The sequence below is a fragment of the Vulpes lagopus genome, chromosome 5 (genome assembly GCF_018345385.1).
Source record: "Vulpes lagopus strain Blue_001 chromosome 5, ASM1834538v1, whole genome shotgun sequence".
Taxonomy (NCBI): Eukaryota; Metazoa; Chordata; class Mammalia; order Carnivora; family Canidae; genus Vulpes; species Vulpes lagopus.
This window is the reverse complement of record NC_054828.1, coordinates 63,149,438-63,163,088: the sequence shown is the minus strand read 5'-3', so window position 1 is coordinate 63,163,088 and position 13,651 is coordinate 63,149,438. Positions and strand designations below refer to the sequence as shown.

General features: G+C 38.7%; 1 non-coding gene across 1 annotated transcript; it reads right to left on the bottom strand.

The window, feature by feature from the left end:
* Positions 1 to 472: 472 nt before the first annotated feature.
* LOC121492334 lies at positions 473 to 579 on the bottom strand. The gene has a single exon (XR_005988213.1). It is a non-coding gene; the product is annotated as a U6 spliceosomal RNA (small nuclear RNA).
* Positions 580 to 13,651: the final 13,072 nt, after the last annotated feature.

The following is a 13,651-nucleotide window of genomic DNA, read 5'->3' as shown; positions in this document are numbered from 1 at the left end:
AAAGGCTCCCAGTGCTTCCCCATTGAGAATGATATTTGCTGTGGGCTTTTCGTAGATGGCTTTTAAGATGTCGAGGAAAATTCCCTCTATCCCTACACTCTGAAGAGTTTTGATCAGGAATGGATGCTGTATTTTGTCAAATGCTTTCTCTGCGTCTAATGAGAGGATCATATCGTTCTTGGTTTTTCTCTTGCTGATATGATGAATCACATTGATTGATTTACGAGTGTTGAACCAGCCTTGTGTCCCGGGGATAAATCCTACTTGGTCATGGTGAATAATTTTCTTCATGTGCTGTTGGATCCTATTGGCTAGTATCTTGTTGAGAATTTTTGCATCCATGTTCATCAGGGATATTGGTCTGTAATTCTCCTTTTTGGTGGGGTCTTTGTCTGGTTTTGGAATTAAGGTGATGCTGGCCTCATAGAACAAATTTGGAAGTACTCCATCTCTTTCTATCTTTCCAAACAGCAAAAATATGGAACACTTCACGAATTTGCATGTCATCCTTGCGCAGGGGCCATGCTAATCTTCTCTGTATCGTTCCAATTTTAGTATATGTGCTGCCGAAGCGAGCACAGATTTTATTTATTTATTTATGAGAGACACAGACAGAGAGAGAGGCAGAGACACAGGCAGAGGGAGAAGCTGGCTCCATGCAGGGAGCCGGATGCGGGACTCCATCCTGGGTCTCCAGGATCATGCCCTGGGCCGAAGGCAGGCACTAAACTGCTGAACCACTGGGGCTGCCCCAGCTATACCATTTTAAAACTTCTAATCTAGAGAAGCTGCGAGGTAATAGATGCACACTGTTTGAAGCCCCTGAATCTGTGGTAATTTGTTATGCTACCTAGAAAATTAATACATTAGACAAAAATAAAATTGATAGGTCTCTAGCCAACATAATCAAAAATTTAAAAAGGACATACAAATTATAAAATCAAGAATGAGAGAGGTGACATTAACACCAATTCTAGGGATCCCTGTTTGGCGCAGTGGTTTGGCGCCTGCCTTCGGCCCAGGGCGCGATCCTGGAGACCCGGGATTGAATCCCACGTCCGGCTCCCGGTGCATGGAGCCTGCTTCTCCCTCTGCCTATGTCTCTGCCTCTCTCTCTCTCTCTCTCTCTCTCTCTCTGTGTGTGTTGTGTGTGTGTGTGTGAGACTATCATAAATAAATAAAAAATTTTAAAAACACCAATTCTATAGGTATGTATTTAAAGAATAACGAGGGAATTAAAACAGCTTTAATGACAATGAATTCAATAATTTAGATAAACAATTTTTCTTGAAGGGCACAAGCTACCGAGCTCTTTTAAGAAGAAAAGAATAATCTGAATAGTACTATTTCTATTAAAGAAATATCCTTTGTAGCTAAATAGCTAAACTGTTACTGAATCCCAAGTTCAGCCGCTTGTTGCTTGAAAGGCCAATCAATACTCAAGAGACTAATTTTTATCGGAAAAGAGTCTGAGCTTTATTCAGAGGCCAGCCACCTGGGGAAAAGGCAGACTCTTGTCCAGAAGGCAACTCCCAGGTTTCTCCCTGGCCCATGGATTTTTAAAGGAGTTTAAGGCAGTTGATCATTAAAGGAGCACAGTGGTCTGCACCATTTCTTGATTATGTGCAGACTCCATGGTGCCAACTACAAACACCATGTCAGTGCTCAGGCGGTGGTGTGAAGTCAAGTTCTTGTTTCGTGATATGAAGGAGTATTCTGTTCTTCCTGCAAATGAGGGCAAGGTCTACACATCATAAGGAGAGGTTAGTAGAATCATCTGTATGACCTAAAAAAGGAAAAACATTTTGCTAAAAAAAAAAAATGCTATGCTAATCAAAAAGCTGTGGCAGCTTAAACAGAATCACTGGCCTCTGCAGCCTGGGAAAGTTCTGGTCCTTCACTCCTCATGGCTAGTGGTTTGTCAGCTACAGATGCAGGGACTTAGGTCAGTAAATAATGAGTGTGTTACCTTGAGGCAAGTTAACCTTCAGACCAGTTGGAGCGCTGTTACAAAACTCCAGGCCCTGACGACTTCCCTGGTGAGTTCTACCAAACAGGGAAGGAAGAAAAGTATCAATTCTACACAAACACTTAAAGAGATTTTAGGAGAAGGAAATGCTTCCCAACTTATTCTAAGAGGTCAGCATTACTTAAGTTTCAAAATCAGACAAAAAAAAATATTATTAGAAAAGGACCAATATCTTCATAAACGTACCAAAGTTATTTTCAAAATTTTTGGCAAATTGAATGCAACACTATATAAAAAAGATAAATCATTATGACCAGGTGGGGTTTATCCCAGAAATGAAAGTTTGATTTTGTCAAGAATTTTGAAAAGTTTTGAGATTGTATCCTACTTGTAAGCTGATGAGTTAGCCTGGCACATTTTCACAAGTACTGGCACAAGACTCAAGGCTCTTTCAACAGAGGCAAAAGATCTTAATACTGCAGAAAACGTACCCAAACTTGTTAGCTTCGGTGTCCTTTGCTTTCAAAGCCCCTACAGAACTGTTTCAGGGAGGGCTATGGGCATGAAGTAGGTTTGCATCACATCTAGGGAACCCTGAACTTAGGGAATCATTATCTTTTGTAATTGGCTTTAAGTAAGCATGACCAAACTTTGTCCTACAGAAAAACATTGCCAGTAAACAAAACTGAATTTTGCTCCAGTGAGAAACACTATCACTATCTTCCAAAACTATTTACCACACAAACACCCTTGAAAAGAGAGTCTAGAACAATAGGGCACTTGGTGCCCCTGTTCCCAGAATGTGCTGGAATATGAGAGGCCTATGGAGAATTCTCTCCCAGCAGTTTTTACACTCAAAAACTATTGACTGGTTTGCCTTTGTTTAGGCAAAAATTATTATTTCATAGGTACAACACCAAAAACACAATCCATAAAAGAACTAATAAATAAGGATGCCTGGGTGGCTTAGTGGTTGAGTGCCTGCCCTTGGCCCAGGACGTGATCCTGGAGTCTGTGGATCGAGTCCCACATCAGGCTCCCTACATGGAGCCTGCTTCTCTCTCTGCCTATGTCTCTGCCTCTCTCTCTGTGTGTCTCTCATGAATAAATAAATAAAATCTTTAAAAAAAGAACTAATAAATAAATTGGAGTTAATCATAATAAAGAATAGCTGTTCTTTGAAAGACACTGTTAAAAAAACAAAAAGCACAAGCCCCTGAAAGAAAATATTTGCTAACCATTATCTTGTTTCAAAATCAGAAAACTAACCGATGAAACATAGCCAAAAGATCTGAACAAATAGACACTTCACCAAATAAGACATGTGCATGGCAAATTGTACTCTAAAGGATGTTCAAGATCATTAGTCCTTCGGAAATATAGCTAGAAACTATAATAAGTACATTGCACACCTAGTAAGATGTCAACCGTTGCAAGATTGACCATACCAGACACTGGAGAAGATGAGGAGCAACTCCTGGTTGGAATGTGAAATGGCACAATGACTTTGGGAAAGGGTTTGGCGGTTTTTTAAAAAGTTAAGCACACACCAAACGTATTTTTAGAACCTATAGGAAATCTACCTTTGTCTTTGACGTGGCTATTACATATATCTGTGAAGTTTAAATGAGCTTGCCCAGAACTGATGGCAATGCAAATGATTCTTGTCTATGGTCATACAAACGGCCTCTGTCCACTGGAGAGGCAACTGTCCCATGGGTAGAAAGTTTGGGATCCATTTTCAAGTCTATTTCAGTATTCCTAATCATAAAGGTGTGTGTTCTTTGGATTTTCCATTGAAACAGTTGTAACATCTTTTCTGGTTTGCTCATTTAATTAGCATTGCAAATAAAAATTTTTATGTGCTCATGTTACGGCCTCTTGAGAGTCTGGTTTTAGCTTTTCTTGCAAATTATTTTTAACAGCATGCTGTTTTGTCTGCAGCATTTGACTGCCTTTAAAAACCCTTGTTAAGAATGTCAACTTTGTTCCAGTAAGATTATGTAAACTCCAGGCTTCTCTACTAACCCAGTTTTCCAGATCGAGTTAAATACTCTACCTAGAATGTGGTACTTTTCTTATGGATGGTACCAGTGTAACAGACCTAGACTTTGCTGTCCTAGTTCTGAGGGGTGGAATTTCAGGAAACTAGTTCTGCAGAAATGATACGATGAGATTGTGTGCAAATAGCCAGAGTTAAGGTTGAGGGAGCTTTGGGAATCTTTGACCCCAGTAAGAGACTCACAGCAGGGAAAGGAGCCCTGCTTTGTTTAATTATGTTTCTGATAACTAGGGAGACTGATCATGATCAAGTTACTCATGTATCTTGTGGGGAAAAAAATGGCTTCTTTCCCAATATCATTCATTAACCTATAACAAATGACCTTTGCAAATTCCTTTTCCCTGGAATATTGACAAAATCCTCATTCAGATATTTTTGCCTCTGTATCCTATCATTGACTTTTTAGCTAATGTCCCTTAGATCAGATCGTTGTGGTTCTGACATTTGCTGTGGTGCATTTAATTTCTCCTAAACATGTGTTTTGTTGGCCTACAGCAATAATAAATCAGGGCCTAAAATTTATTGTAGTTTCCAAAATTGTAAATATATCTGGTAGTCCAAAAGGGGATAATTGTTTTTGTTACATGAGAATTCCGTAGGGGAGTTCATAGCAGGGCCATTGTTATCGTTTCTTAGATAAAATATTTAATCTGTTCTCTTCTAATTTAGCCAAAAGACTGATAAAAACTCCCTTCTGAGATATATAATGTCAGGGAACATAGACAATGCCAGCTTTTCAGTTACAAAGAAAATTCATTTTATTAATTATCTTTGGAATGGCAACTGATCTGAAAGTTTTACTCTGAAATGATTAAGTAAATGAGTTTTAATGTTGCTTCATTCTATCAAGGAAAGAGTACTGAGATAATTAACAAAGCCACTCCTAATTTGCATTTCTAGAATTCAAAGGGAGAGCAGATTTTTCGGATGGAGGGGGAACCCATGTTCAAATTCTGTTACTTATCTTTGTGACAGTAGGCAGTTTTTCAATTTTCTATTTTTTAATCTAGTAAAATAGGAATAATACCTATTTCTCAGGGGGTTTTGTTTGTATGTGTCTGTTGGGGCTTTGGCTGTTTTGTTGTTGTTTTTAGATAAGAGAGAATGCATATAAACCATAAAGAGTCTGGAAACGTTTTGATAATTATTATGGAAATTTAATTTTCTTATAGTTTTATGGGATTTGAGGCATTTATGGTTTTTCTATATTATAAGATTAAAAACAGAGGTAATAACTGTTTTAGTATATTTTTCCCCTGAGAGAAAAATAGATCCATAAAACATATTCAAATTGGGAAGAAGGATACAGAATAATAAATAAACCTAGGTCATAGCTAAATTACCTTAGGATCCTGGGGAAACTTGCTCCAGAAAGGCCCCAGGCTAGATCTAAGTTCTTGGTAAAAATTTAGCACTCTTAAAGCTCTTAGGGACCCCAAAGTCCTTCCTAACCTCAATGAGGCCAATTAAACAAGCATATATGAGAATTAATCTTTTTTAAAAACAGAAGTCTGTTTAAAAGCATAGGGCAGGCAAAACTGAGAATATAGCACAGTTCTTTCCTTATCTACCTTTCCAAGACTTTGCCCTGGGTACAGGATCCTCTCCATGGCTATGGTTCTGAATGTTTGCTTCTACACTTGATACAAGGACAATAATGTATTGGGATGAGAAATTATCAAACAGATTTGTAGCTACCTGGATGTGGTAGGTCCCAAGATTACTGGCTCATAGAAGACACCTAAAACAAGGTCCAAGTACTATTAGAATCCTGTCACAACGTTTGGATCTAGGAACTAGAGATCCCTAGTTGCAACAGCCCATCAACTGGGTTAGGCATGATACTTTGTGCATGGTTCCAGTTTGGCCAATTTCTAGGTTCCTGATAGACGTAGAAATAAGTAACACCTACAGCCACAGAAATTTGTAGAATCTCTGATATTTTTGGCCTTTTTTGTTTTATTTCAAATTTTTGAAGATATCCCTTTGTTATATGTTAACCTGGCATAAGAACCTCAGACATCTATTATATCACATTCATCTAAAAAGACAGATTTGAACTTCACAGAGCACCTATTTACAAGGCTGATTACTACTTCCTTGACATTGCCCTGCCCATGCTTATATCCAAGACATCTTCTGATTTTAGTTAATTGAAAGACAATAATAACAATCAGTATAAGCAATAGTACATGTATGAGAAGTGAACATTTCAAAGATCACTATCAGATCAATATGTGTTTAATCTTATAGTAAAAATAGTCATTGATTCAAACATAAAGATGTAAGATTCGTTGATTTAAATACCTTTCAAATGAACTATTGGGACTTCATCAAGATAAGAAGCTTTTGCACAGCAAAGAATACAGTCAACAAAACTAAAAGACAACCTACAGAATGGGAGAAGAGATTTGCAAATGACGTATCAGATAAAGGGCTAGTTTCCAAGATCTATAAAGAACTTATTGAACTCAACACGAAAGAAACAAACAATCCAATCATGAAATGGGCAAAAGACATGAAGAGAAATCTCACAGAGGAGGACATAGACATGGCCAACATGCACATGAGAAAATGCTCTGCATCACTGGCCATCAGGGAAATACAAATCAAAACCACAATGAGATACCACCTCACACAAGTGAAAATGGAGAAAATTAACAAGGCAGGAAACAACAAATGTTGGAGAGGATGCGGAGAAAAGGGAACCCTCTTACACTGTTGGTGGGAATGTGAACTGGTGCAGCCACTCTGGAAAACTCTGTGGAGGTTCCTCAAAGAGTTAAAAATGGACCTGCCCTAAGACCCAGCGATTTCACTGTTGGGGATTTACCCCAAAGATTCAGATGCAATGAAACGCCGGGACACCTGCACCCCAATGTTTCTAGCAGCAATGTCCACAATAGCCAAACTGTGGAAGGAGCCTCGGTGTCCATCGAAAGATGATGGATAAAGAAGATGTGGTCTATGTATACAATGGAATATTACTCAGCCATTAGAAACGACAAATACCCACCATTTGCTTCAACATGGATGGAACTGGAGGGGATTATGCTGAGTGAAGTAAGTCAATCAGTGAAGGACAAACATTATATGTTGTCATTCATTTGGGGAATATAAATAATAGTGAAAGGGAATTTAAGGGAAGGGAGAAGAAATGTGTGGGAAATATCAGAAAGGGAGACAGAACATAAAGATTCCTAACTCTGGGAAACGGACTAGGGGTGGTGGAAGGGGAGGAGGACGGGGGTGGGGGTGAGTGGGTGACGGGCACTGAGGGGGGCACTTGACGGGATGAGCACTGGGTGTTATTCTGTATGTTGGCAAATTGAACACCAATAAAAAATAAATTTATTATAAAATAATAAAAATTTAAAAATAAATAAATAAATAAATAAGTACCTTTCAAAAAACACCTTTCAAATTCAAATCCCAAGATAATTGTCATTTTCTCAAAAGAAAAATTAATTTAGAGATGAATACTGATAGCTAGTTTTATACATTGGAGGCTGTACAGGGGCAGGGTTACTACATTCATCTAGTTATTGTTTCAACACAAATTTAACTGAGCCCCCAGCATATAGGATACTTTGTAAGAGTTTGCAGCCCCACCTCTGCCTGTAGATCAATGGGAAAGGGAGGAGAAAGCTGAAATCAGTATGACAGCAATAAAGGAATTAATCTTGTTACTGAGGCTAACACCTGCAGGCCAGCTGGGTGGCATGGGTCAGGTAACTATAGGATAAGCGGAGTTGTGACTAGGAGGTTCACTTCGGCTATATGGCATAGCAGCTGAGGAGAATGGTACAGAAGATGAGTTTGTTCACCCAAGGTTACGATGAGGAACAAGCCCTAAATGAAGAACTGTCAAGATGTCGGGCAGACTGGCCTACCAAAGAGAAAAGTGGGTTACTGACAACAAAGTTAAAGTCCAACTGGACATGCAGGCTTAACCTGGTTGTTCCAGAGAAACAGAGAAAGAGAAAATGCCAGATCTGGAAAACTCAAGATCATCCTGGGCATATAGGAACTGGGTTTAGAGCAGCAAGACAATTCTGAACCCCCCCACGTGATAGATTTGACTCTCTGGAGAGAAGCCCCACTAGGGTAAACCAGAACTCTAACTCAGGCCTGAACTCACGGGGAAGAACTTTAGAGAAGGGGAAGAGGAGTCAAAAGCTGATGCTGCCATGAAGTCAGGATGCTTTTGTTTTGTTTTTTAAGCCATGTTCATGTCTGATAGTTAAGTGTCAAATTTATTTTGCTTTAAATTACCTAATATAACGTGCCTCACAGCCTTCACATCAATCCTTATTCTGTGAATTCCTTGTTGTGGTTGACAAGTACAATAAGTATTGTTGCTGCAGAAAACAGGATAATATCGAAACCCAAAATTGTACTTAGCACCAGACAGTCCCCGTATACCTTCTTCCCTTTGTTTCTCTTAGACATAAAAATCTTTCTAATGAAGGAAAAAATTTTTGCCTCTGGAGGGAAAGAAGTCCATTGCTTAATAGATCAAAATTCAATCTCAATCCCTTTAGCTCCAATATTTTTTACTCATTCTAAAACCAAAAAATTCTACAGCAATAAAGGACGTTGGAAATAATTTTAGTTCAGCCCTTCATTTCAAAAAACCAAAGGCAGAATAAGAACCAAGCCACACCATACCAAATAAGGAAAAATTTTTGTCTTGACTAATTTATTAACAGATATATAAATACATCTGATAAAAATGTAAACTTCTACTAGATCACACATCTCATCTACAATGTATATGGTAGTATTCTTCTGCTGACAATTCTTTTCTTGTGTTCTATTTATATGAGACTGTGCTTTTGTGGTTATTCTGTTATATAGTTAATACAAAGTAGCTGTGAGATCGGTTTTACAGTGAAATTATATATTATATATTATATATATTATATTATATTATATATTATATTATTATATTATATATTATAATGGTCTGCATACCATGAAAACCAGTGGCCCTTCACTTCCGTCACACATGAGGATCCTCTGGAGAGTTTAACAAGCTACTCCTACCTGGTCCCACCCCCTGAGGTTCTTTTTGAAATGGTCTGGACTATAGCCCAAGAATTGGGATTGCTAAAAACTGCTGTAAAGAACCATAAACTGCTTTTATTCCCCTTTTCTCTTTTTAGCTTTTATTCTTATTGAATATAAACATTTATATTATTCTTGTTGAATAGAAACATTAAATGCTATAAATTTCCTTCTATATCACTTTACCTATACCCCACTATTATTATTTGTGGTATGTTCATTTTTTTAAAAAATCTTTTTTTTTTAACAACTTTTTCTTTAAGCACTATTTATTAAGGAAATAAACCTTTTCGTTTGATTTGTAACTATACCACATGCATACCAAAATTGCCTTTGCATTTTAAATAGTTTTTTCTAAATTGTACATATTAAATAAAACACGATATGTATATGATAATAGAGATAATAGAAATAATTCACTTAGAAAATGAATAATACTTACAAAACACTATTCTGAGAACTAAGCTGCATTGAGCTTTATTTTGAGCACAAGTTTAGTCTCATAAATAAATATCATTGGTTTTTTAAATAATAAATGAGATTAGAACTCCTTTTGAAGAGAGGCAATTTTAAAGAATCCCATGTTTTCTGGTGTATTTCTGGAATGCCAACAGTTGGTTCATTTGAAGTTTGAATTAGCCTTAAAGGAATTCACCTCTATTTTCAGAATGTGAGGGTGGATTAAAAACAAAAACAAAAACAAAAACAAAAAACTCCAGCCTATAGATGAAGAGCCTCTCAAAAGCACAGCCAATCGACCTCATATTGGACAGGTTGGTAAGAACAGAACCCAGTTGCACAGGGAAGTAGGAATGCTACGGAAGCAAGCTTTCAGCCACTGCAGTGCTTGGAAAACCTTCTTCTGATGTGATGACTCCTAAACCACTTTCTGGTAACTGGATCATTCTCACAATTTTACCCATCATCTCTTTTTGTCTTGAGGGTCTGGATTTCTCTTTATTTACTTCTTTGACTAGAGATGTCATTTCCTCCATTAAGATCAAGCTTGTTCCTTTTAACTTTCCATCTGTATCCACCACGTTCTGTATTTTTAATGACTCTTGTTGTAGGCTGGTATCTTCTAAGGATGACTCAGTATCTAAATATTCCTTGGGAGCAGAACTAAGCATGTCAAAAAATTGATGCTTCACCTGAATTAATGCAGCAGGTGTTTCTGAGCCTCTCACCTAATGCAGGAGCCTGAACAAATATAACAGACCCATCAAAAAGCCAATGACAGATACGCACAACACTGACTCCCACTGGAGGCTACGGTGGACCAGGCCTGGTCTCATGTCATCCGGCAGCAGCTCTGCTACCACTTCTTGTGACTTCCCCAGGATCAGCCGAAAGCCGAGCTCCATAGTGGTTCACAAGCCCTCGGTGGCACTGAGGTCCCCCACAGAGTCCCACTGGGTAGTCATAGTTCCAACAGCCTCCAACAAACTGCAGAGAACCCCCCAGAGTTCTACCCGGAACCCAACTCACACTGGGAGAATTAAGCAGTCTACCAGTAGAGCTGGTCAGAGTGGAGGATGGGTACCATTACTTTTATTTATTTATTTTATAAATTTATTTTTTATTGGTGTTCAATTTGCCAACATACAGAATAACACCCAGTGCTCATCCCATCAGGTGCCTCCTCAGTGCCCATCACCCAGTCACCCCCACCCCCTGCCCACCTCCCCTTCCACCACCCCTAGTTCATTTCCCAGAGTTAGGAGTCTCTCATGTTCTGTCTCCCTCCCGATATTTCCCACTCATTTTCTCTCCTTTCCCCTTTATTCCCTTTCACTATTATTTATATTCCCCAAATGAATGAGAACATACACTGTTTGTCCTTCTCCGATTGACTTACTTCACTCAGCATAATACCCTCCAGGTCCATCCACGTTGAATCGAATGGTGGGTGTTCATCTCTTCTGATGGCTGAGGAACATTCCATTGTATACATAGACCACATCCTCTTTATCCATTCATCTGTTGATGGACACCAAGGCTCCTTCCACAGTTTGGCTATTGTGGACATTGCTGCTAGAAACATCGGGTACCATTACTTTTAAAATGTGCTTTCTGCCATCATAGCCTCTCTTTTCTCTTTCTCTCTCAACTTTTTAAATTATGAAACATTTTTTAAGAATTTTATTTATTTACTTGAGATAGAGTGATAGAGAGGGCACCAGCAAGGGGATGGGCAGAGGGAGAGGGAGAAGTAGGCTCCTCGCTGAACAGGGAGCCTCGACGATGGCTCCATCCCAGGACCCTGGGATCATGACCTGAGCTGAAGGGAGATGCTAACCTGAGCCATCCAGGGGCTCCTAATTATGAAACATTTTAATAAAGTCAATACACATACTGCCAAATTCACATATTTAAGTGTACAATATGATGACTTTTGGCAGGTTACATTTATGAAAGAAATGCTCCAATCTAGACTAGAGCCTGTTCATCACTCTAGAAATTTCCCTTGTGCTCCTTTCCCTTTCATTGTGCCTTAATCTCCCTCCCCAGAGGCAATCACCATGCTGATCTCAATTACCATAAATTAATTTTGACTGTAATCAAACTTCCTATAAATGGTAGCGTGCAGATGATAGTGCAGTACACTCAATACAGTGTTTTTGAATTCCATTCATGTTGGTGAGCGGAATAGTATTTCACTTTTTAATTTCCCATTATGCCACTGTATACTCGATTCATTTTCATTTATATCCATTTTCCTATTGGCAGCATTTTAATTTCCATTTGTCTTAGGGAAATACCTAGGGAAATACCTAACAGTGAAGATGGTTAACATGTAGAAAACTGCTAGGGAGTTTCTCAGAGTGGTTGTGCCATTTTACAGTATTATCTTCAATGTGTGAGGGGTACGTTTGTTCTGTATCTTCACCAATATTTGTTTTTTTCCAGTCTCTTTTTAAATATTAGCCATTTTTATACATATGAATTGGTCTTATTGTTTTTAATTTACCTTTTCATGTGCCTATTGGCCATTGTATAAATTGTTGCACAAAAGATATATTTGCCTTGTTTTTTTAAAAAAGCATGAAGTATTTGTCTCACTTTCATTGATTTATAGAAGTTCTACATAATATATCCTAGTCATAAGGGTATATGTCAGATACATAAGATAAAAATGTATACTTCCAATCCGTGGATTTCAGTTTCATTTTCTAAATGGTGTTTTTTTTATGTGTAAGAGGTTTTAACTTTGATAAAGTCCAGTTTAACGCTCTGCCCCTCTTAATGCTTAGTGCCTAAGTCCTAAGATAATCCCTATCTACCCCCAAATCATAAAGATATTCTCCTACATTTTCTTCTAGATGTTTTATAATTTTGACTTTAATGTTTGCATCTTGCATTATTTTTTGTGTAGTGTGATGTAGGAGTCAAGTCAAGGCTTATTGGCTCCTTTACTCTTGAGTATGGGTCACATTTTCCTAATTTGCATGTTTGGTAATTTTGAATAATATTCTGGATGTTGTGGATAATATATTGTAGGAAATCTGTGCTGCTGTCTTCCTTTAATGGATGATCTGTGTTACATGGCAGGCAGTTAAGTCAATCTTTTTGATTAGGCTTTTTTTTTCCCCTTGGTATAGGTGTATTTGCTTTTGTCTTTAGTCCTAGTAGATGGCCTTTCCTCTTCAGGAGTGAACTTTCTGGAGTTTCAGTAGAGTGTCAGAGGTGCCCTTTCTGTTCTCAGCACAGATGAGCTGGCTGAGGAGCATCCAGACAACCCCAGCACTCGTCTCTCTCTAATGATGCTTTTAGCTTTCAGCCCTGTAATAGCTACCCTCTGTTATGCCTCCCTGATCTTGGACAAGATCTTCCAGGTAGACTTCCACCCCCAACCCCACTTCCCCCCAGCTTCCCTCTCTGGTACCCTGCCTTATAAATTCCAGCCTCCTCAGCAGCCCATTTTTGCCTCCTTAGCTCAGGGAGACCCAGTGTTCTGCTTGGATTGCACTCCTACCTTGCTAGTTCTGACAAGTGCCCCTACCTGAGAGCCAGGCCACACCTCATTCGTTTCTACTCTCTCAAGAACGTCAGTCCTGGACTAAGACTGAAAACAGTCACCCCATAATGCTTTATGAAGTGATATAGTTTTGTGTTTGTTTTATGGGTTGAATTATTTGTACCCCTCCCCTCACCAAGCTGAATTCATATGTTGAAGTCCTAACCCCAGTGTTGTTGCAGATGTCATTAGTGAAGATGAGGTCACACTGAAGTAGGGTGGGACCCTTATTCCATTTGACCAGAAAAAAAAGAGAGATTTGAAGGCAGGCAGGCAAGTATACACAGAGGATGCCACATGAAGTGGAAGGCAGAGATCTGCAAGTGAAGGAACACCCTCAGAAGCCAAGGGAGAGGCCTAGAACACATAGTGCTCAGAAAGAACCAACCAAGGATGCCTTGATTTTGGACTTCTACCCTCCTGACTGTGAGACAATAATTTCTATTGTTTAAGCCACCCAATTTGTGGTCCTTTATGAAGGCAGCCCTAGCAAACTAATACCATGATAGAACAAGTCAGGCACCAATAGCTC